This window comes from Telopea speciosissima, chromosome 1 (genome assembly GCF_018873765.1).
Source record: "Telopea speciosissima isolate NSW1024214 ecotype Mountain lineage chromosome 1, Tspe_v1, whole genome shotgun sequence".
Classification (NCBI taxonomy): Eukaryota; Viridiplantae; Streptophyta; class Magnoliopsida; order Proteales; family Proteaceae; genus Telopea; species Telopea speciosissima.
The window spans coordinates 45,623,626-45,646,579 of NC_057916.1; the positions used below are offsets into that span (position 1 = coordinate 45,623,626).

General features: G+C 44.8%; 1 long non-coding RNA gene across 1 annotated transcript; it reads right to left on the bottom strand.

Annotated features, from left to right (window-relative positions):
• Positions 1-580: 580 nt before the first annotated feature.
• LOC122643661 lies at positions 581-22,698 on the bottom strand. The gene is made up of 3 exons (XR_006330182.1): positions 22,364-22,698; positions 2,641-2,644; positions 581-592 (listed from the first exon to the last, which is right to left on the bottom strand). It is a non-coding gene; the product is annotated as an uncharacterized LOC122643661 (long non-coding RNA).
• Between the last annotated feature and the right edge of the window lie 256 nt (positions 22,699-22,954).

A 22,954-nucleotide genomic window follows, 5' to 3' on the forward strand; every position in this document is an offset into this window, starting at 1 on the left:
AGCATATTGCAGCTGAAAATTTTATTAGTGCTCTTGTGATGGACAATACCAATGTGAAATTTTGGATCGTGTGCTTATATGCCCCCCCCATTTGGCGGCACGAACGGTGTTTTGGCATGAATTACTAACATTTCTACAATCTCTAAATGAACCTTTTTGTCTGATTGGAGATTTTAATGAAATTTTGGATGAGTCTGAAAAGATCGGAGGTACTCCTTTTCGTTCAACTTCTGCCTCCAAGATGCTGCAAGAAATTATCGATGCATGTGCTCTTGAAAATGTCAAATTCAAAGGCTCCAGGTTTTCTTGGTCAAACAAGTAAAAACCTCCTAACCTTATTAAAGAATGTTTGGACCGAGCTCTGGCTTCCCCATCTTGGTTGACCCATTTTCATTATGCTTCTATCACCAAGCTTTCTCCCTTGGGTTCTGACCATAACCCCATACTTCTTTCCACTACTGGCTCCAGAACCAGCTATAGAAAATTATTCCATTTCCAAGAGGCCTGGACCTATCACCTTGATTTTCAACATTTTTGTTCTACAACCTGGAATACCCACCCTTTGGACCCTCTATCTGTCAAACTCACTACCCTTTCCAATTCTCTAAAACTCTGGAACAAGAATACATTTGGACATGTGAAAACCTAAAATCCCAGTTTTTTGAGATTTTTTTTCAATATTTCTGAATCTAATAGCCTAGATATGGTAGTTTTAAACAGGATTCAAAACAATATGAGTTGGATTTTTTATGCTGAAGAGGTGTTCTGACTCCAAAGATCCAGGCACATTTATATTAGAGAGGGAGACAGGAATACCAAATTCTATCATTCGGTGGCAAAATTCAATTTAAGATAAAGACGTATTGATTTCATTTGGGATCTTGAAGGGAAGAAGGTGAAGGATCCGAAAGCTATTGCTCATGTGTATGCTTCCCACCTTAAGGAGGTTTTCACTACCTCTAACTCCATAGATGCTGATTTCATTGAATGTTTATTCCCCCAAGTCCTTTCTTTGGATGACTCGGAGTTCCTCTGTTCTCCCTCCTCCTTGGAAGAGATTAAAAAAGTTGTCTTTTCTTTGGGTCCTCTTAAAGCCCCTGGGATTGATGGCTTCCAAGCATGTTTCTTCCAAAAATTTTGGGATTTAGTCCGCCCTCATTTATTTGAGTTGGTGGTGAGTTTTTTCAATTATGGCTCTCTTCCTAAGGGGATTAATCACACCCTTATCTGCCTTATCCCTAAGAAAGAGAATGCAGCTTTGGTAGGGGATTTTTGACCAATTAGCCTTTGCAATGTATCGTATAAGATTCTCTCCAAAATGGTTGCTAATAGGCTTAAAAGATTTTTGTCCTCTATTATCTCCCCTTTCCAGGCTGCTTTTATCCCTGGCAGACAAATTTCAGACAATATTATTGTTGCACAGGAGATCTTCCACTTCTTGAATCACACAAAAGGTAAAAAAGGGTATGTGGCTATCAAAATTGACATGTCGAAAGCTTACGACAAAATTGAATGGACTTCCTCTTATCTTTATTTAAGTTCTTGGGCTTTGGTGAAAAATGGGGTAAGTTAATTTATTCTCTGATCTCCTCTACCTCCTTTTCTATTAAATTGGTTGGAAGCCCCTTTGACTAGTTCACTGCCTCGAGAGGAATCCGACAAGGATGTCCTCTCAGTCCTTATTTGTTTATTGTTGCCATGGAAGTCTTATCGAGACTTATGACAACATATCGGGAACTAAACCTGTTTAAAGGAATTAAAATCTCCAGATCAGCCCCTGAAATTTCTCACTTGCTGTTTGCTGATGACATTTTTGTGTTTTGCCAAGCTGATGAGGAGGACTTGTTGACTATAAAAGCCATTCTGGATCTGTTCTCTGATCTCTCTGGTCAGGAAATTAACCTCTCTAAAAGTGGAATCCACTTTAGTCTAAATATTCCCCCCTCTGAAAGAAAAATTCTCAATGCCTTTATTGGTATTAAAGAAATGCCCAAGAATTCAATCTATTTGGGAACCAATCTTTTTCACGAAAGATCAAAAATCAAGGAATTAAATGGGATCGTTTTGAGAATGCAAAGGAAACTTGCAATGTGGAAATCTAATTCTCTGTCTTATGCAGGATGAAGTGTTTTAATTCAATCGGCGCTTGCTTTGACCCCGGCATATTTGATGAATTATTTTTTATTTCCCCTCAAAATCTGCCGCCAAATTGACTCCATCTGTCTTAAATTCTGGTTAGTACACTATGGGGACCAAAAAAGAAAATCTTCCTTCATTTCTTGGGACAAAATGTGTACCCCGAAATGCACAGGAGGTCTGGGGTTTCGAAAGGCCGAGCACCATAATAAGGCCCTGCTAATGAAGCTTGGTTGGAGACTAATCAAGGAAACTTCGTTTCTTTGGGCTTGGGTGCTTAAGGCTAAGTATTTTCCAAAATGATCTTTCTTTCATCCTAAAACCCGTGTTAGAAGAGGCTCGTGGTCTTGGAACAGCATTTCTCACATCATTCCCTCTCTAGAAAAAATGGTAGTTAGAAAAGTTGGTAATGGCAAAACTACTTTTTTCTGGACTGACAGATGGATTTATTCTATCCCAGTTAACCTCGCTACCTTCTCTCTTAATCCTTTAACGACTGCAAACAGAACTTGTTTGATTGATTGTTTTAGATTACCTTCTGGATGGAACCATGCTTTATTTAGCGAGTGTTTGCCTCCTCATATCTCTTCTTCTGTTCAATTGCTTAATCTGTCAAATAATGATGATAGATGGTGGTGTTCTAAGGCCAAGAATGGTTGCTTTAGCACCAAACTAGCAGCTTCTGAATTTTTTTCCAATTCTAGAAACACTAATTTCTTTACCACCTGTTAGTGGAAGTTCTTTTGGAATCTCAAAATTCATCCAAAATTTAAAATCTTCTTCTGGCGTGTTCTAAATGCAGGACTTCCCATCAAGGCTTCTATTTCAAGATGGACTCAGATCGACTCCTCCTGTGCCCTTTGTGAAAATTGTATCGAATCTTACTGGCATCTATTTTTATCTTGTGATTGGGTTAAGCATATCTGGGTGGCAGGGCCTCTGGGACTGAGGACCGAACATTTGGTCTTCTCTAATCTGCATGATTTGTGTCTAACTACGGTCTTAAACCGCCTGCTTGATAAACAATCTCTCAATTGTTTTTTTAGTGTTTTTATCATTACTTGTTATTTTATCTAGGTTACCAAAAACAAAGTTGTTTTTAGGACTAAAAAACCTAATCCTTTGTGGGTATTGAATCAAATTAAACAATGGTTAGCTAATTTAAATCTATCCTCCCCCCCCCCCCCCAAGTTTCCTTCTCATGATGTATTTGTTGCTACAGAGGATATTCTGTCAATTCCCCCTTGTATTACCTTACCAATATTAGATTTTCCTGTTTTGATTTGTACAGGATACTATATTCCTGGATTAACTGTACGTGGCAGGGTGATCATACATTTTTTTGATAAGGGGAAGGCTTACATTTTTGGCTGCAGGATTTGTTACCACCTCTCTTGCTATGGAACCTGATTTAGTTAGCATTCACACAGGCCTGGATCATGCAGCTTCTTTGAGGTTGAAGATAAAAAAAATATGTTGCCCAAATCCAATGATCACCGAGGTTCTTCCATCTCCAACCACATCCCCATGGCCTTGAAAACTTATTAAAGACTTATTTTATATATCTAACCAATATCCAGATACATGTTTTGACAAGAAAGGAAATCGATTTTATATAGCACTAGCTGTTAATATAGTCAATATGCCCAAACTAAAAAATCTGTATCACTTGATTTCTTAATAATATTATTCTATTTTATGATAAAAAAAAAAAAAGAAAAAACATTGTTAATTGTTGGGATCCTTTTCCATTCCCATTTCCTTTCCCATTCCCACATTTCAGTTCCATACCAGAAGAATTAATCATTAAAGGCTATACGTGGGCTTGTGGGGGCTTGTGTGCCGAAGTGAAATAAATCCAACCATGACACGAAGTACATATCCATTGGTAATTCTACAAAGCCACCCGATCGCGTAGCCCACGTCGGCCATATGCTGTGCGCATATTAATAATATAATAAACAAAATAAAAAATTGCACCCAAAAGTTTTGAAAAGAAACTGACCTCGACTTTCGAGCAAAGAAGGTAGCATAAATATATGTCTAATAAATATACCTCCCCACATGAATATCCACACACCACTCCATGACTCCATGTGCATTGGGGATGGTGTGAGTCTGCAGTCCACGTGCAGTCTTGAGTAGTCAAAGCCCAAAACGATAAAAACAGGCCAGAGTCAGAGTCAGCTAATCTATTCCATTATCGTAAAGACATAAATGACCTCTTTTAAAAACTTCCAAGAAAACAACTACTTGTCCTAGTATCTTTACATGTAGAGAGTAGAGCTGTCATTGGAAGTCATTGGATACGAGTCTTCCGCTTCACTGGGTAAGGTTTGGAGTGTTAGGACACACATAATTGAGTTGAAATGCCTTAGATTATCTTGTATTGCATGAGGTTTAAATAATACATGGACACTCCAATCGGTTGGGTGATCTATATAAATCTTTACAAATCTTTATACCTATTATCACATGTGATAATAGCATATTATACAAGGATATTGCACACATGGCTTGCCTTAAATATATTCAATCACAGCTCCAATGATCTTCAATTTGTCTCCAATCAAATCTTCAATTTGTCTTCAATCAAATCCACTGGTTTCTATATTTATCTTCAATCACCTCCTTAGGGAGTTGAATACTCATATATGCCCATACACCCCCTCAAGTTGGAGGGGAGAGGCAACGGACCTTTAACTTGTCGCACATGAATTGGGACTTGGCCGTAGGCAGTGCCTTGGTTAAAATATCAGCTATTTAATCAGCGGTGGAGATGAACTGCACAGATAGTTGTCGTTTAGCAACTCGATCCCGAACAAAGTGGAAGTCAATTTTCACATGCTTGGTTCTAGCATGAAACACTGGGTTTGCAGACAAATAAGTGGCTCCAATATTGTCACACCATAAATTGAAGGACCACTTATGGAATGACCAAGCTCACGGAGCAAGGATTCCAACCATACAAGTTCCGCAGAGGCATCGGCCATGGCCTTATACTCTGATTCAGTAGAGGAGCGTGATACAGTGCGCTGTTTTCGGGAGTTCCAAGACACTAAATTTGGGCCTAGATAAACTGCATATCCTCCTGTAGATTTTCGGTCCTCAGAGCTGCCTGCCCAATCTGCATCAGAGAATGGCTGTAGGGTGTTATCAACAGACCGTTCTATAAGTAGACCATGAGTCCATGTGGCTTTGAGGTAGCGCAAGATGTGTTTTACCAATGCCCAATGGCCCTCTGTTGGAGCATACATGTACTGACACACTTTATTGACTGAAAAAGCCACATCAGGTCTAGTTAGAGTGACATACTGAAGAGCCCCAACAACGGACCGATACTGAGTATCATCTCTGAAGGACGCACCCCCTGACTCAGATGATGTCACTGTGGTGGACATAGGTGTTAGGAGGGGTTTGCAATCGGCCATCCCATAACTACTTAGGAGGTCATCGATATACCTTGTTTGATAGAGCAAGATTCCTTTGGGATGTTGATGAGCCTCAATCCCAAGAAAAAAATGTAAGGGTCCCAAATCTTTGAGACTGAATTCTGTGCCCAAATGTTCAATCATGGTAGTAACCGGTCCCATATGGTTGCTGGTGACCAATATGTCATCAACATAGACCAAGACATACATTCTAGTGGAGCCACTGCTGTATATGAACAAGGATGGGTTAGTCTTGGAGGCATTGAAGCCCACTTTTCAAGAAATTGGGATAACCGTTGGAACCAAGCCCGAGGGGCTTGTTTGAGACCGTATAGGGAGCAATGTAGTCGACATACATGAGTGGGGTAATTGGGATCTGTGAAGCCTTGAGGTTGGCTCATGTATACCTCCTCTTTGAGAACACCATAGAGGAATGCATTTCGAACATCTAACTGACGAATGCCCTAGCCCGGTGAAACCGCTATCGCAAGAATGGTGCGAATTGTTGTTGGTTTCACAACAGGGCTAAATGTCTTAGTATAATCAATTCCTTGCTGTTCGTGATAACCTTTGGCTATCAACCGGGCCTTAAACCTTTCCAGACTGCCATCTGCCTTCTGTTTGATACGATAAACCCATTTTGAACCAACTACGTTCAGGCCGGGTGTATGTGGGACTAAACTCCATGTCCCATTTCGAACCAAGGCATTGAATTCTTCTGCCATTGCAGCTCTCCATTCTGGGATTTCTTTGGCTTGGGTGTAGCAAGTGGGTTCAGTCATTTGGACAGATGAGGTGAGGGCTATGGGCGCGCCATGCTTAGATCGCAGCCTAATAGGGTGGGGACGTGGGGGTGGGTTGGAGGGTTCCAAGGTGGTTGTGTGTTGGTATAGGTCAGTGAGGGACCGAGTTCTCTGAGGCGGTGGTGTTGGGCTGCCACTGTCAAGGGTGATAGGACTGGGTTGTTCATGGTGGATGGAGGTAGGGTCAGTTGGAGGGGTAGATGGATCAGATGGTGACTCTTGGTGATGCAGGGATGGGGAGGTAGGTTGGTTATTGGGCATTGGTGGATATGCAACTGGCGTGGTAGGGTGGGGGGTTGCAAGGGTGAGGAGAATTGAGATTGTGGACCATTATGGTGGCCCATGGCATGGGAGTGGGGTTGGGGTTTGGGCTTGCCAATGAGGTACCATTACCGGATGTTCGTGCAAATGGAAATTGAGATTCGTCAAATCGCACATGTCTAGCAATGTAGATACGATTTATTGCTAGATCTAGACACCTATAGCCCGAATGGGAAGGGCTATAACCCAAAAATACACATGGGGTCGATCGAAAGTCCATTTTGTGTTTATTATATGGGCGAAGGTAGGAAAAACACAAACAACCAAAAGTTCTTAGAAAGGAATAATCTGGTTGTTTATGGTGAACCAATTGGAATGGGGTGAGATCATGGGATGCACTAGAGGGCATTCTATTAATTAGGTAAACAACGATTTCAAAATGCATAGTGCAAAAATCGCCTTGGAACGCTACCATGGGCCATTAGAATTAGGCCGGTTTCAGTGATATGACGGTGACGTATTTCTATAGCACCTTGTTGGTGATGGGTGTGGGGAGCCAATACATGATGGCTAATGCCCAAATTGGCAAAGTAAGTGGGAAGAGTTCTGTACTCACCCCCCCAGTCGGTTTGGACAGCCTTATTCTAGAGTGAAAATAAATGTTCCACAAGTGTTTTAAACTGGGTAAAAATCCAAAAAACGTCCGATTTATTGACAAGAGGGAAAAACCAAATGCATTTGGTGTTATCATCCATGAAAATAACATAATAACAAAACCCTTCAGGGGAAGGGTGGGTAAGGGACCCCACACATCACTATAAACTAAATCAAGGGGAAATATGCTAATAGAGGGGGAGGGACCAAAGGGAAGGCAGCTTGCTTTACTCAGATGGCAAGCGGAGCAAGAGGAGCCTAATTTGGAAGAATCACAAGCTAATTTATTGACACAGAGCATGTAGCGGAGTAGATGTTCATTCAGATGACCTAAACGGCGGTGCCACCCATCAATAGACGTTCTTTTGGCAATATTGGCACTAGGTGGTGATGAGGGAGATAAGGTGTAAAGTCCATTGCTACTCGGGCCGGAAAGAACTGTTTGTCGTGTTACCTGATCCTTAATAAAAAAATGAGAGGGGTGAAATTCAAAATAAACCCCATTGTCCTGGGCAAACTTTTGAACAGATAATAAAGGCTTAGAAACAGTAGGAACATGCAGTGCATTATGTAAAGCAAAAGATTTGTGAGAGGAGGGAGAGGTGAGATGGGTAGATCCAATGTGTGATATGCGAAGTGTCTTACCATTTCCCACTTGCAGTTGATCCGGGCCGGTGTAGGGCTCATAGTTTGAAAGGGATTGCAGGTCGGGTGTGACATGATGGGATGCGCCGGTATCGGGATACCAGGTCAGGGAGTGAAGTGGCGGGATGGGCGGTGTGGGGAGGAGCAGTGGGTTTGGGTTGGGGTAGTAGGATGGTGAGGGGAGGGTGTTGGCGGTGAAGGCAGCAGGGGCCGTGTAACCTGGACGGGCTGGATAGGTGTTGGCGGTTGGTCCTTGGTTTTGATTACGGTAATAGCAATTGGCAGCAATATGATTTGTTCTATGGCAAATGAAACACCCTTGCCTATTCCCAAATGGAGGTCTGCCACCACGACCACGACCAAACCCACGCCCACGCCCCCCACGAAATTGGGAAGACCCACGGCCTTGAGTGGATTGCATGGGTTGTTGAGTTTGGTTGGCATAATTGACAGTAGGGGAAGAGCTATCATTGATATTCAGTCCTTGCAATGTGTTGGAGTGCAGAAATTCATGGCTTCGCAAGAGGGCATGGTGGTCATCATAATTAATGGGATCAACACGGCTTAGGAGTGATGGCACAATATCTTGGAGGTTAGGCTGCAATGCTCGGAATATATGCATGTTGAACGATGCAGTAGTGATAGGTTCTCCAGCGGCCGCAAGTTCATCATAGATAAGCTTGGCTCGTTGGAGAAAATTGGTGACAGATTCATCGGATCGTTGAGACAGTTGATGAAGGCTTAGTTGTAATGACATCATCCTTGTATTGGATGTGGATCCTAAAGCAGTGTGAAGGCAGTTCCATAGTTCACGGCCAGAGTTCTTACCAACAATCAATGGGTAAACCTCTTCTGAGAGAGAGGAGATGAGAAAAGAGAGAAGGAGGGCATCATTGTGCATCCAAATTGACACGGCCTCTGTGTCTGTTGCAGCAGGGCATAAATCCGTTCCATCAATGTGTCCATAAAGTTTTTGAGCCTTTAGAAATGGTGTGATCTGAGCCTTCCAATATAGATAGTTCTCGGAGGTTAATTTCAAAGAGAGATGGTGATGGGCTAAGCTGAGAGATGGAGGAGTAATGGCGGTTGAAATGGGGAGAGAGGTGGAGAGGGGAAGAGAGCATGAAAGAGGGGAGGATGTCATCGTTGCTATGGTGGGAGAGGGGACCGTTGCTGTTTTGAGAATGAATGAAAAGATAGAATGAAGGAGTGAAAAGGGAGAGATAGGAGAATAGGAAATCCGATTGGGGTGAAAAAGATATGAGATAGGAGAATTTAGGCAGAGGAATTTTTGAGAAAGAGAAGGTGAGAGAGCCTTAGCTCTGATACCATGTTAGGACACACATAATTGGGTTGAAATGCCTTAGATTATGTTGTATTGCATGAGGTTTAAATAATACATGGACACCCCAATCGGTTGGGTGATCTATACAAATCTTTACACCTATTATCACATGTGATAATTGAATATTATACAAGGATATTGCACACATGGCTTGCTTAAATATATTCAATCACAGCTCCAATGATCTTCAATTTGTCTCCAATCAAATCTTCAATTTGTCTTCAATCAAATCCACTGGGTTTCTATATTTGTCTTCAATCACCTCCTTAGAGAGTTGAATACTCATATACGTCCATATGGAGGAACGGTTTGGAGGGGTTAAAGGAATTTTTTGTTTTTTAATTTTTAACGAAAAAAGGTTGAGGAATATGGCCTTAAATATAAGGATTTAGTTTTCCTTGAGTTTATGATAGACTCAAATGAGCTTTTCTCTACAAAGCTTTGTCCCACTATGGGTTCCATCCTTTTTGGATTAAACTAATAATGTTATGTGTTGAATTGACCCAGATGACGGTTCTTCTTAATGGATTTCTTTTAATGATTTCTCTCCCACAGGGAGATTTTTTACCCTTTACCTTTTCGTCCTTGTTCAAATTCTCTACACTCATCTCTTGAATGTAGTGCAGTCTCAAAACTTACATAGAGTTTGCATTTCTTGAAATGGTGAATGTTTATCTCATATGTCCTTTATTGATGATCTTATGGAATTATACATATACTTAGGCATTCTCCAGATCACTGGGAAACTTAGAAAGCAACATTGTACCTCCTTGATCCAAAGGGTAAACTCGAAATTACAGAGGTGGAAATCCCACTTACTAAGCAAAACAGGTAAACTCGCACTGATTCAATCTTCTTGATCGGCCATGCCTCAATATTATATGTCTTGCTTCAAGAAATCACCAGGGATTCTCCATGACTTAAATGCTTTGAATAGAAAATTCTTCTGATGAAATAGAGAAGACTCTCTTTTCCCTACTAGTAGTTGGGAACAGATTTGTCAACCTAAGCGTTGTGGAGAACTTAATATCAAATGCTCGGAGAACATGCATGAGTCAGACAGAGCAAAGATGGTTTGGGAGCTCCAAACTCCTCACAATTCTTTATGGGGCAAGTTAATGAAAGAAAAATATTTTTCTCATACAAGCATACTATATGCGACTATTCCGAGGAATTCTTCATGGGGCTTGGAGTCTATTATGGGATCTCTTAATCTTCTCCAAAAAAGTTTCTTTTTCTAGGTGGGCAATGGATGTAACATAAACCCATGGAGCCATTTATGGATTCCTAACTTCACTCCATCATCAACACCTCTTCCTATACCTTACAATGCTCCTACAAAAGTATTTCAACTGATTGATCCAGTAAGTCACCAATGGAAAGTGCAGGAGGTTTTAATGTGGTGGCCTCCAGATATTAGTCTATCCATCTTCTCAATACATATTCCCATAAATCCAAGAGAGGATCGGTTTGTCTGGTTACCCACTTCAAATGGGTGTACTAATCTTCCTATACCTAATCTTCAACTGAGATCCTTTTTGGCTTCTCTTCAATCAACTGTCTGATCAAACCCTGTTGTACTAAGATGTCATTGTCTGTGCTTTGTAACAACCCAAAATTATTCTTGCCATCTAATTTCTCCACTTCTAACTTTGTTGATTCCGTCATTTTGTCAATCTCAAATTAACCTTCTCAAATAGACCGAATGTGCTTATCGTCTACCAGGACTGCTAACCTCAAACTTTGTCATCAACCATAAGCTTTGATACTTGTTGGAGTTGAAAAACAACTCTCTTCTAATGTGAGCACCTTACGAATTCAATACGTACAAGATCAAAAAGAACAAATGTGAAAGAAAAAAAAAATCACACAAGAGACGAGAATTACATGGTTTGACAATACCACCTACATCCACGGAATGGTTCGATTTTTCAATAAAAACAAAAGAAGAAAATAGTAATACAACCTTGCAATTGTGTTTCAAACCCAGGTCTCTCTCTCTCTCTTTCTCTTCTCTTTTTTCACTTTCTCACTTGCTCTCTCTCTTGGTGTTTCTATACCTTTAGTTTCTCACTTTCTTCTTTTCCTCCTCCTTTTCTTCTTCTCTCCTCTCTCTTGTTGTCTCTATAGCTTTAGTTTCTCACTTTCTTCTTCTCCTCCTTTTTTCTTCTCCCCTCTCAACACATACTCTATCTTGTCACTTAATTTCTTTAAAGAAAACAACCCATAACACACTTCTTCTAGAACTCCTAGAAGATTCAATATCTTCAACCGCCAACCCCTTCCACTTACTTAAAAGACCCAATCTTGTTGGAGATTCTATTCTTTCATTTAAAAACTCTTCACCTTCCATTCAAATTGATAAACCCAAATTCACACCAACCAATCAGAGGTGGCCACGTGTCCCCTGCCAAAGGAGGTGGACCAAGGTCGGGCCAGCGAAAGACCAACCGTGGACGCGAACCACATGGCCCTCTATGGGCGCGGAGCAAATGACCACCCTCCACGGACTTGGACCAGGATACTACCACCAACAAGAGGTACACTGTCACCTGGACTCTGTACCACCATCCTGAACAAGACCCATACCACCTTCAGGACTCTATACTATCCTCTACCAACTACACAATCCAAGACGGACACAAACACCTCATCTAACAACACACCTATATCTATCTATTAGAGACACCATTCCTATCAGGACACTATCTCTCCTTAGAGAACCAACCAACCATGAAGAACCCCAAACAGTCTAGGACTCTATCTGCTACAGGGATTATTCGCCGTCAAACAGGACTCTTCGCACCGCCATACTCCATTATAAAAAGGAAGGTATGTCACTCCATCAGGCATCTTGAATTTTATTCACACATCTATTTGCTTAGAGAGATCTAACTTAGGCATCGGAGAGTCCTAGGCCGGAACCACACCGGTTCTCCTTTGCTACTCAGGGTCTTTTGCAAGTTACGACACTCGAAGGACCATCGGACAATTTCCTGACGCAACAGATTGGCGTCGTCTGTGGGAATGACGCTAGCCATCACCTCTACTAGCTTGTTTTCATACCTGTTCAACAATGGCACCACGAGGCAAGAAGGCCGCGTCCTCCACCAACAATGCACCGAGGGAGGGGAATGGACCACCTCCCCCAGAGAGCTTGCATCGTAGAGCAGAGCTAATGACCGTGCCACTCTAGAGGAGGAGGTCCCAAAGAACCCATATGTTGAAGCAGTCAACCTCAACCCTGAGGCAGCCATTGAAGCCGTCGGGGAGCCCGCACCAGATCCCAATGCGCCAGCCACTGTAGGTCAGATCAACGACTTGCAGCACCAGATCCTTCGCGACCAATAACTCTTCCACGAATGCCTGAGGTAGCGTGTAGTGTCCCACCGTCGTAGGCGGGAGCAGAGTCCTAGGAGATCACCTCCCAGGGGTGATAGGTCCAAGAGGCACACTAGGCAGTAGGGAGATCCCTCCCAGCATCCTTGGAGAACAGCGGATCTCCCAATTCGATCATACCATGGAAGAACACCGTCGCATCAATCCGTGGTGCCCAGTCCGGAAGGCTCAGCTAGAAGATCACTGTTCCAAGGTCGACTAGGGGGGAGCTACATACCAGAGCGGAGCCAGTCCTACAGAAAAGAAAGCCCATCACATTCAGGCCAAGGCTCATCGCGATGTGATCATTCACCATCCCGCCAATACAAGAGACGAGATGAGGCTTCAAGGAGAGGACGAGAACGGGGTCGCAGTCAGCGTCCGGCCAGGTGTGAGGGACCATCATGGGATGAGAAATTGGGCAAGAGACTCTGAGAGTTGGACAAGAAGTTGGAAAGACTGAAGAAGCAGACCAAGGGCGAGACACACTCGATCCCTGGGCAGCATCCATTCTCGGAAGAGATCATGTCGGCCTCACTCTCCTCCAGGTTCAGGTTACCCACCTTCAAACTATACAATGGTACCACAGACCCCGATGACCATATCAACTACTTTAACAAGATGATGAACCTATATGGAGGATCGGACGTGGTCTCCTGTAGAGCATTCCCTGCATCTCTCAAGGGTGCAGCCACCTCATGGTTCTCTAGACTACGACCGAGGTCAATTGGTTCATTCGCAGAATTGTTCGAACTGTTCGTCACTTGTTTCTAGAGCAGTGTTAAACAGAAGAAGACCACAGTCAATCTACTGAACGTGGTACAGAACCCTGGGGAGTCCCTCAGGGAATATGTCAGCAGGTTCACCAAAGAATCCCTGGAGGTCCGAGACTTAGATGATCAGACCCAACATGCAGCCTTGGTTGGGGGTATCAGGGACCTTGACCTGATCAAGGACCTGGCAAGTCATGAAACCAAGACCATGAAGGAGATCCTAGAATGGTGTAACAAATTTGCTAGCATGGCCGCGATAGTACAAGCCCGAAAGAAAGCGATTGAAGCCAAGCCCCAAGATAACAAGAGGTCGGCGATGGATGACTGCAAAGAAAGTAAGAGGTCGAGGACCGAGCATCAACAGGAGAAGGGCGATCATCCATAAGGTAGGAGTGACCGTCGCCCAAAAAGGAGTGAACAAGCGAGTAGCCCAGAGTTCACACCTCTGAACACCACTAGGTCCCAGATCCTTATACAGATCCAAGATCATGACCTACTCCATTGGCCCCGACCCATGCTAGCAGGGCCTGAGAAGCGTAACCCCAACAAGTTCTGCCTCTTCCACAAAGATAACGGGCATGACACAGAAGACTGTTACCAACTGAAGAGGTAGATAGAAAACCTTGTAAGAGCAGGGAGCCTTAACAATCACATCAAAGGAAGGCATGACGGCCATTCAGGCTAAGGAGACCGAGGTCGTGAGCGAGAAAGAGAAGAACCAAGAAGGGAAGAAAGGAGGGCGGATCGAGATAGAGAAAGAGACCGCGTAGAAGAGAGGAGAGACATACCAGAGCCAAGCGGCACCAAAGGAGCCCCCATCCTCACCATACTTGGAGGGTCGGGGCAAGAATCCACCAGAAAGGCCAAAGCCCATGCCAGGTTCATGGGGGTAACAGAGAAGCCAAGCAAGGTAGCAAGGACCGAGACAGCGATCTCCTTCTCAGATTCCGACCTAGAAGGCGTGAGCTTTCCACATGAGGATGCCTTAGTAGTGCAGGTAGAGATAGCCAATCGACCAGTGCATTGGGTATTGATAGATACAGGGGCTTCAGTGGATGTGCTCTCATTGGAAGCCTATCGATAGTTTGGGTTCGGGGACGACAAGCTCAAGCCAGAGCCTACCTACCTCCATGGGTTCTCGGGCGCCACAGCCTCCATCAGAGGCACCATAGAGCTACCCGTCACCTTTAGAGAGCACCCTCGATAGGTGACCATCATGGTAAACTTCATGGAAATCAGGTCTGTGGTCTCATTCAATAGCCTCCTAGGGCGACCCTCCCTGATAGCCCTTAGAGGGGTCGTTTCACCGCTCCACCTGAAGATGAAGTTCCCCACCGACAATGGAGTGGGAGAAGTCCGAGGCGATCAGAAGAAGGCCAGGGAATGCTATGCCACCTTTGTGAAGAAGAACAATGGTAACACCAGGGGAATGGCACTATGAATGGAGAACCTGATCAGTGACCAGAGAGATGAACAGGCGGAGAAGAGAGGTAGACCAATGGAGGACCACGTCCCATAGCCACTCAGCAAGGATGATCCCTCCAAGGTCGTATAAATTGGTTCGTTGTTGAACGACGAACAGAAAGAAGAACTGGGGCACCTCCTCCAAACCAACATAGATGTCTTCGTGTGGTCAACTGCGAACATGCCTGGCATACCCAGATCCATAGCAGAGCACAGGCTACACATAGACCCGACCATGAGACCCGTCCAACAGAAACTGTGGAATTTTGCCCTCGACCAACAAGCAGCTATCAAACAAGAAGTCGAGAAGTTGAGCCGAGCAAGGTTCATCCGAGAAGAGAAGTTCCCTACCTCGCTCGTAAACGTGGTCATGGCACCAAAGTCCAACGGAAAGTGTAGGACATGCGTCGACTACACCGACTTGAACAAGGCATGCCCGAAGGATGAGTACCCATTACCCAGGATCGACCTATTGATCAACGCAATTGCAGGCCATGAGATGCTTAGCTTTATGGACGCCTACTCTGGGTATAACCAGATCCTCATGCGTTAGGATGATGAGTCGTATATTGCATTCCGAACGGACAAGGAGAACTATGGTTATCATGTCATGTCGTTCGGACTGAAGAATGCAGCGGCCACCTACCAAAGGATGGTCAACAAGATGTTCGAGGAACAGATCGGATGCAACATGGAGGTGTACGTAGACAACATGCTCGTGAAAAGCATCCAAGCCCACCAACACCTGACCGACCTGAAGCTTTCACGGTACTAAGAAGGAACCAAATGAAATTAAATCCTGCAAAGTGTGCCTTCGGAGTGACGTCAGGGAAGTTCCTAGGGTTCATGGTCTCAGTACGTGGAATAGAAGCCAATCCATCCAAGACCAAGGCCTTCCAAGAGATGGCACCACCACGGACGGCCAAGGAAGTGCAGAGGTTAAATGGAAGGGTCGCTGCCCTTTCAAGGTTCGTATCACGGTCGGCCAATAATGCCTGCCGTTCTTTAAGACATTGAAGAACCTCCGAAGTCCTAAAGACTTTTCATGGACAGAGGAGTACCAAAAGGCATTCGAAGAGCTGAAGGAGTACCTCGAGAATCCACCACTGCTTGGGCGACCAAAACCCAATGAAGAGCTACAGATCTGCCTGGCTACAACTCTAGTCGCAGTGAGCGCAGTGCTGTTGAAGGAAGAAGCAAAGTTACAAAGACCCATCTACTATGTCAGTCATGTCTTGATTAACGCAGAGACCAGGTACACCAGGATCGAAAGGGTAGCCTATGCACTGGTGATCACGACTAGGAAGCTCCGACCATACTTCCAAGTCCATACAATCACAGTACTAACCGACCTACCATTGAAGAAGGTGTTGCACAAACCAGACATCTCTAGACGATTGATTGCCTGGACAGTAGAGTTGAGTGAACACGACATCAAGCTCCAACCTCGAACTGCCATCAAAGGCCAGGCACTGGCGGACTTCATCGCCGAGTGCACCCTACCTGAAGACAATCCAGAAGTAAAAGAACCAGAGGAGTAAAAAAAAAAAAAAAAATAGGGAGAGAGAAAGGTCGTGGACGACAGGCCATGGACATGGACGAGGTTCGAAGTTCAAGGTCGAGGTCCGAGGATGAGGTTCGAGGTCCAAAGTCTGAGGTCAGAGTTCGTGAAGGTTCGAGGTCGAGGTCGGAGGTCGGAGTTTGTGAAGGTTTGAGCAAAGATATGTCTGTGGCCAAGGATCGAGTGCTAAGGGTCGAGATTGAGGATGGGCCAAGCTAGATGGACCCTATACTCAACTACCTATAGAACGACGTCCTATTAGAGAACAAGATTGAGGCAAGGAAGATAAGGATGAGAGCTGCAAAGTACACGGTCGTTGACAAGTACTATACAAGAGAGGAGTCACTGCACTACTACTCAGGTGCCTAGGACCCAAGGGAGCCAAGTACGCCCTGGCAAAGGTCCATGAAGGGATATGCGGAAGCCACATGGGGCATATAAGGACAACCACAGGGGAAAGCTCATTCCGCCTAGCATATGGTACAGAGGCACTGGTACCAGTAGAGGTCCTCGCCATGTCCCATAAAGTACTGCACTTCAACGAGCGCACCTACAATCACAGACTACGAGAAAACCTGGACTTCGTAGATAAGGTATGTGAGAAAGAACTCCTAAGGAACGTGGCATATCAACAGCGGACGACCAAGTATTATAACGCCAGAGTAAGAGAAAGGCTATTCCACCAGGGAGACCTAGTCCTAAGGAGGGCAAGCGCATCACAGCCGCGAAAGGAAGGAAAGTTGTCTGCCAACTGGAAAGGACCATACATAGTTTCCAAGCAGATACGTCCAGGGACTTACCACTTGAAAACTCCGGGGGGCAAGAAGGTAGACCGTACCTGGAACTCAGAGCATTTGAGGAAGCACCACCAGTAAGAATGGCAGCAACAGTACTGCTAGTAGTAGCAGCAAAGTCACCAGTAGTAACAGTAGTATTGTATCTGAAACTCAGAGCATCTGAGGAAGCACCACCAGTAAGAATGGCAGCAACAGTACCGCCAGTAGTAGCAACAAAGTCACCAGTAGTAACAGTAGTAGTAGTGTAATCAGATGTTGGCCATGGTACACAGTAGATCGCATTTTAGTTTTTAAGGATAATTTGAAATTTTATTTGAAGTAAATAGTTGATTTTGGATATACTCGTCTACTCCTACTACTCATCAATGCCACCAAGGCCCGTTGGCCACCAAGGTCCGTAGACCACCAAGGCGTAATGCCACCAAGGCCCGTTTTCCACTAAGGTCCATAGACCACCAAGGCATAATGCCACCAAGGTCTGTAGACCACAAACGATCGCAGACCAACAAAGTCTGAGAACCATCAAAGCACTAGGTCACCGAGATTGAACGACTACCAAGGTCAATAGACCATATGCATCAACAATGAGGAACAGTATGCGAAGAAGATGAGAATTTAACCTTAAATAGCAAGGGAAAGAAGTCACAATATGTACAATCCAAAGTGCATGGACAAGGGCAGTAGACGACAGGCTATGGACATGGTCAAGGCTCGGTTCGAGATCGAGGTCCGAGGATGAGGTTTGAGGTCTAAGGTCGAGGTTCGAGGTCCGAGGTCCGACGACGAGGTTCGAGGTCCGAGGTCGAGGTCGAGGTTTGAGGTCCGAGGTCGAAGTTCGCGAGGGATAGAGGTCAAGGTTCAAGTAAAGATGTGTCTATGGCCAAAGACATACCAGAGAAGACAGGCATGGACCAAAGGATCGAACGGGGGAGCCGATCGAAGGAGGGTCCCTTGACGTGGATCGTCGAAGGAGGGTCCCTGGATTGTCAAATGAGCAACCACGGGTGCCGATCGAAGGAGGGTCCCTAGACTTAGATCGAAAGGAGGGTACCTGGACGTGGATCGTCAAAGGAGGGTCCCTGGATCTTCGAATCTCGGTCAAGGGTGTCGACCGAATCAAGCAGGGGCACCTGATCGTTGAATCAAGAAAGGGGCGCCGAACCGACTCAAGCAGGGGCACCCGATCGTCGAATCAAGCAGGGGCACCCGATTGTCGAACGAAGAAGGGGCGTCGGTTGAATCAAGCAGGGGCACCTGATCGTCAAACGAAGGAGGGGTGTCGACTGAATCAAGCAGGGGCACCTGATCGTCGAATCAAGAAAGGGGCGTTGAACCGAATCAAGCAGGGGCATCAAATCGTCAAATCAAGCAAGGGCGCCCGATTGTCAAACGAAGGAGGGGCGTTGACTGAATCAAGCAGGGGCACCCAATTGTAAAATCAAGCAAGGGCACCAGATCTTCGAATCAAGAAAGGGGCGTCAAACCGAATCAAGCAGGGGTACCCGATCGTCGAACGAAGAAAGGGGGGCCGATTGAAGAAAGGGAGTGATTAAAAAAAAAAAAAATCAAGTTCCATTATTGATCGCCGCCCAAAACTAAAGGATAAGAGAGAGAAAAGAAGAGAGAAAGAGGAAAAAAGAGAAGAGAACGAAACCACACCAGACACCGACGACAAACGACGGGCGTCACGGGCGCAGATCATCAAATGAGGGTCACGGCCGCCGATCGAACAAGAGGCCAAGGGTGTTGATCGTCGAACGAAAGGCCACGGGCGCCGATCGAACAAGAGGCCAAGGGCGCTGATCGTCGAACGAAAGGCCATGGGCGTCAATCGAACTAGAGGTCACGGGCGTCGATCGAATGAGAGGCCAAGGGCGCCGATCGAACGAGAGGCCACGAACGCTGATTGTTGAATGAGAGGTCGAAGGGCGTCGAAGAGGGGTCGAAGGGTGTCGATCGAATGAGGGTTTGCAAGCGCCGATCTAAGAGAGGTCACGGGCGCTGAATCGAACGAGAGGTCGTGAGGGCGAAGCATTGAACGGGAGTCAGGGTGCCAATCGGGGGCATCGCCCAGGCACGAATCGAATGGACGTGGATCGAGCCGAATGAAGCCAATGGGCGCGAATCGAATCAGCAAATGGGCGTCGATCGATGGACGTCGCCCAGGCGTGGATCGAAGGAGTGTCGCCAAGCGTGGATCGAGGGCACTAAGGCGCAGACCCAGGGCGTGGCTCCCACCAAGGATGCAGACACGAGGTCAGAGCTCACTTCATAAACCAAAGACCAAGCACAAGAGAACCCCACAGGTACAACATGAAGACATAACCAAGGGAGCACAAGGCTGGCTCACAAAGCAAGCCAACTTAAAGGCCAAAGCCAATAGTAGACCACACTAGTCTTTACCACCTAAAGCCAAACACTTGGGGGCACCAAAAAGCTACTTCCAAGTGCAAGGAAGGGAGAAGATTCCAAGAAAGAAAAGTGAAAAAGCAAGAGAGAGAGGAGCACAAAAAAAAGAAGGGAAAAAGGGGTCACGGCCGCCATGGGCATCGACAAAGTTCGAGGCTCGAGGTTCGAGTTCGAGGTCGAGGTCCGAGGTCAGAGCTTGCAAGGGTTTGAGGTTGAGGTTTGAGCAAAGATGTATCTGTGGCCAAAGACCAATTCGAGTCAATATAAACAAAAAACAAAAAAAAAGAGAGGGGAAGTACGAGATGTCGCGAGTTCGAGGTTTAGAGGCAGAGTCTGAGAAGTTCGTGGAGGTTGAGATAGTTCGAATACCAAGGCGCAATGCCACCAAGGTTCGTAGACCACCAAGGCGTAATGCCGTCAAGGTTCGTAGACCACCAAGGCACAATGTTACCAAGGTCCGTAGACCACTAAGGCTCAATACCACTAAGGTCCGTAGACCACCAAGGCACAATGCCACCAAGGTCCGTAAACCACCAAGGCGCAAGGCCACCAAAGTCCGTAGACCACCAAGGCCCAATGCCACTAAGGTCCGTAGACCATCAAGGCGCAATGCCACCAAGGTCCGTAGACCACCACGGCACAGTGCGACCAAGGTCTATAGATCACCAAGGCTCGAGACCACCAAGGTTCGACAACCACTAAGGCTCAAGACCACCAAGGTTGAGCGATTACCAAGGCTTATCTGCCACATACAAAGGACGAGGAACAACAACACCTGGAAGGAAGATAAAGCTTCAAAGCAAAAAATGCAAAGTCTACTCTCTCGGACATTTTGATCCAAGAAAGTGGGGGGCAAATGATAAACCCAAAATTACACCAACCAATCAGAGGTCACCACGTGTCTCCGGCCCAAGGAGGTGGACCAAGGCCGAGCCAGCGAAAGACCAAGCGTGGACACGAACCACACGGCCCTCTATGGGCACGGACCAAATGACCACCCTCCACGGACCTGGACCAGGATACTACCACCAACAAGAGGTACACCATCACCTGGACTCTGTACCACCGTCCTGAACAAGACCCATACCACCTTCAGGACTCTATACTATCCTCTACCAACTACACAATCTAAGACAGACACAAACAACTCATCTAACAACGCTCCTATATCTATCTATTAGAGACACCATTCCTATCAGGACACTATCTCTCCGTAGAGAAGCAACTAACCATGAAGAACCCCAGACAGTCTGAGACTCTATCTGTTACGGGGATTATTCGTCGTCAAACAGGACTCTTCGCACCGCCATACTCCATTATAAACAAGAAGGTATGTTACTCCATCAGGCATCTTGAATTTTATTCACATTTGTTTGCTCAGAGAGATCTAACTTAGGTATCGGAGAGTCCTAGGCCGAAACCACATCGATTCTCCTTTGTCACTCAGAGTCTTTTGCAGGTTACGACACTCAAAGGACCATCAGACGATTTCCTAACGCAACACAAATGAACACCCTAAACTGGACCATTGAACCAACAATCAATCAATCTAGATAAAAACCACCAAACCGAGCATGTAGTATACAAACCATGTAATACCCAACCGTCATTCCACGGTCCCAAAAGTCGATTAATCTTTTGGGATTGGTGTGTGATTTGTGTGATTACACTTTGTTTCATAAAAAATAAAAAAAATAAAAAAAAAATAAAAAAAAACACATGTAATACACAACCGTCAGGCTCATGCCATGTGTACCACACGACCAACATCAACCAAAAATCCTGTATGATCGTACGCTTTTAACCATCTGATGTGGATATTAAGTCAGCATTTTTTATGCTTGTGTTTGAAGTACCAAAATTTTCATCATTTCTTGTCATTCGGAAAGGTCAGCTGGATTTAACCATTCCGTCAATCGTTTGACATATATAAAACTGCAAACTGAAGCGGAATTGGTACTGTGTAGTAGTAGAATAACACTAACATATGCCTTTTGATACGCAACATTCCATCAAACTTGGGAAGAATCCATGAATAGTTAACACATAAAAATCCATTGTTGAAGCTTCAATAACAACTAATAACTAATAACTGGCCCAGCAGAACTGGGGAACCGATCTTGCTTTCATGTAGTACAATGAAACTTGTTTAGTAAATAATGATCTTTATATTTCATTACCCCCATCAGACTCCACCTTGTATTCGCAGATAGACTACGCTTTTCACAACAGCCAAATACGCCAAAGCAAGCACACACATTTTTTTTTTTTTTGGTAAATAAGCACACACACACAAGCACATAAGATTAAACTGGACTCGAAAATGGTAAAGTGTTTATGAACATCTCCCTCTTTCATTCTCACTCTTTTGCTTGTAATAAGTTGCAGATATTTACATAAATTACATAAAGGAAACTATCTCTATCTAAAGACCAAACTAAGAGAATATTTACAATTTCACATCCGATTTACACTACCTTTCCTCTGTTCTTCTAACTATTCCCAAGTTTAGTTTCCATAAGCAGAGTTGGGTTTACCGACTTCCTGTCTTTAGTCTCAATTTCCGAGATGTAAGTTTCTCAACTAACTGAAGTATACAACCCTTCTAACCACAAATAAACATCTTTTTTTTTCCGATCGATAGAAGCATACAACCTCAGCTTATTTCTTTACTCGACAACGAAGCTCAACAAGAAAAACTTCGACTCCAAATAGTTCGAATTCCCAAAAGCCTTCATTTTAACTCTGGCCCCAGCAACTCAGATACATAGCTTTCTGAAGAGACTCGTCTGCTTGTCTTCGCCTCTCCTCTCCGTTACAGTTCCCTATAAAATGGCCAACATCGGATCCAAAGACGTCGTATAACGGCATGTATTCGGAGGAATTATTGCCGGAGAACCTTCTATTACCAAAGTGGAAGGATCTGATACCAGCGTTCCATTTGAAACCCCGATCAGTGTCCGTATGGGTGCTGCCTTGCACCACTGCGACCCTGGCCACCATCCATACTCTGCTCAGATAACTCATCTCTTATCCCTTCCCTCTGCTTTACTACAAAGGTCTCAAGTGTTGTTCTTTTCTTTGATTCTCTTCAAATGGGACGAGAGGGGATAAGGTTTAACTATTTAAAGAGAGATTCGGGAATGCTGTAGGCGATTTTGTAAAACCAGGAGTGGATATGGAGTCCCTGGTTTCCGCTAATTCTGAAGGCGATAAGACAGACGATGGGAGAAATTTGTCCTTATTTCTGCTGGACAAAACGAGATGTTCTCGGCAACTTCTCTTTGCGGAATCTGA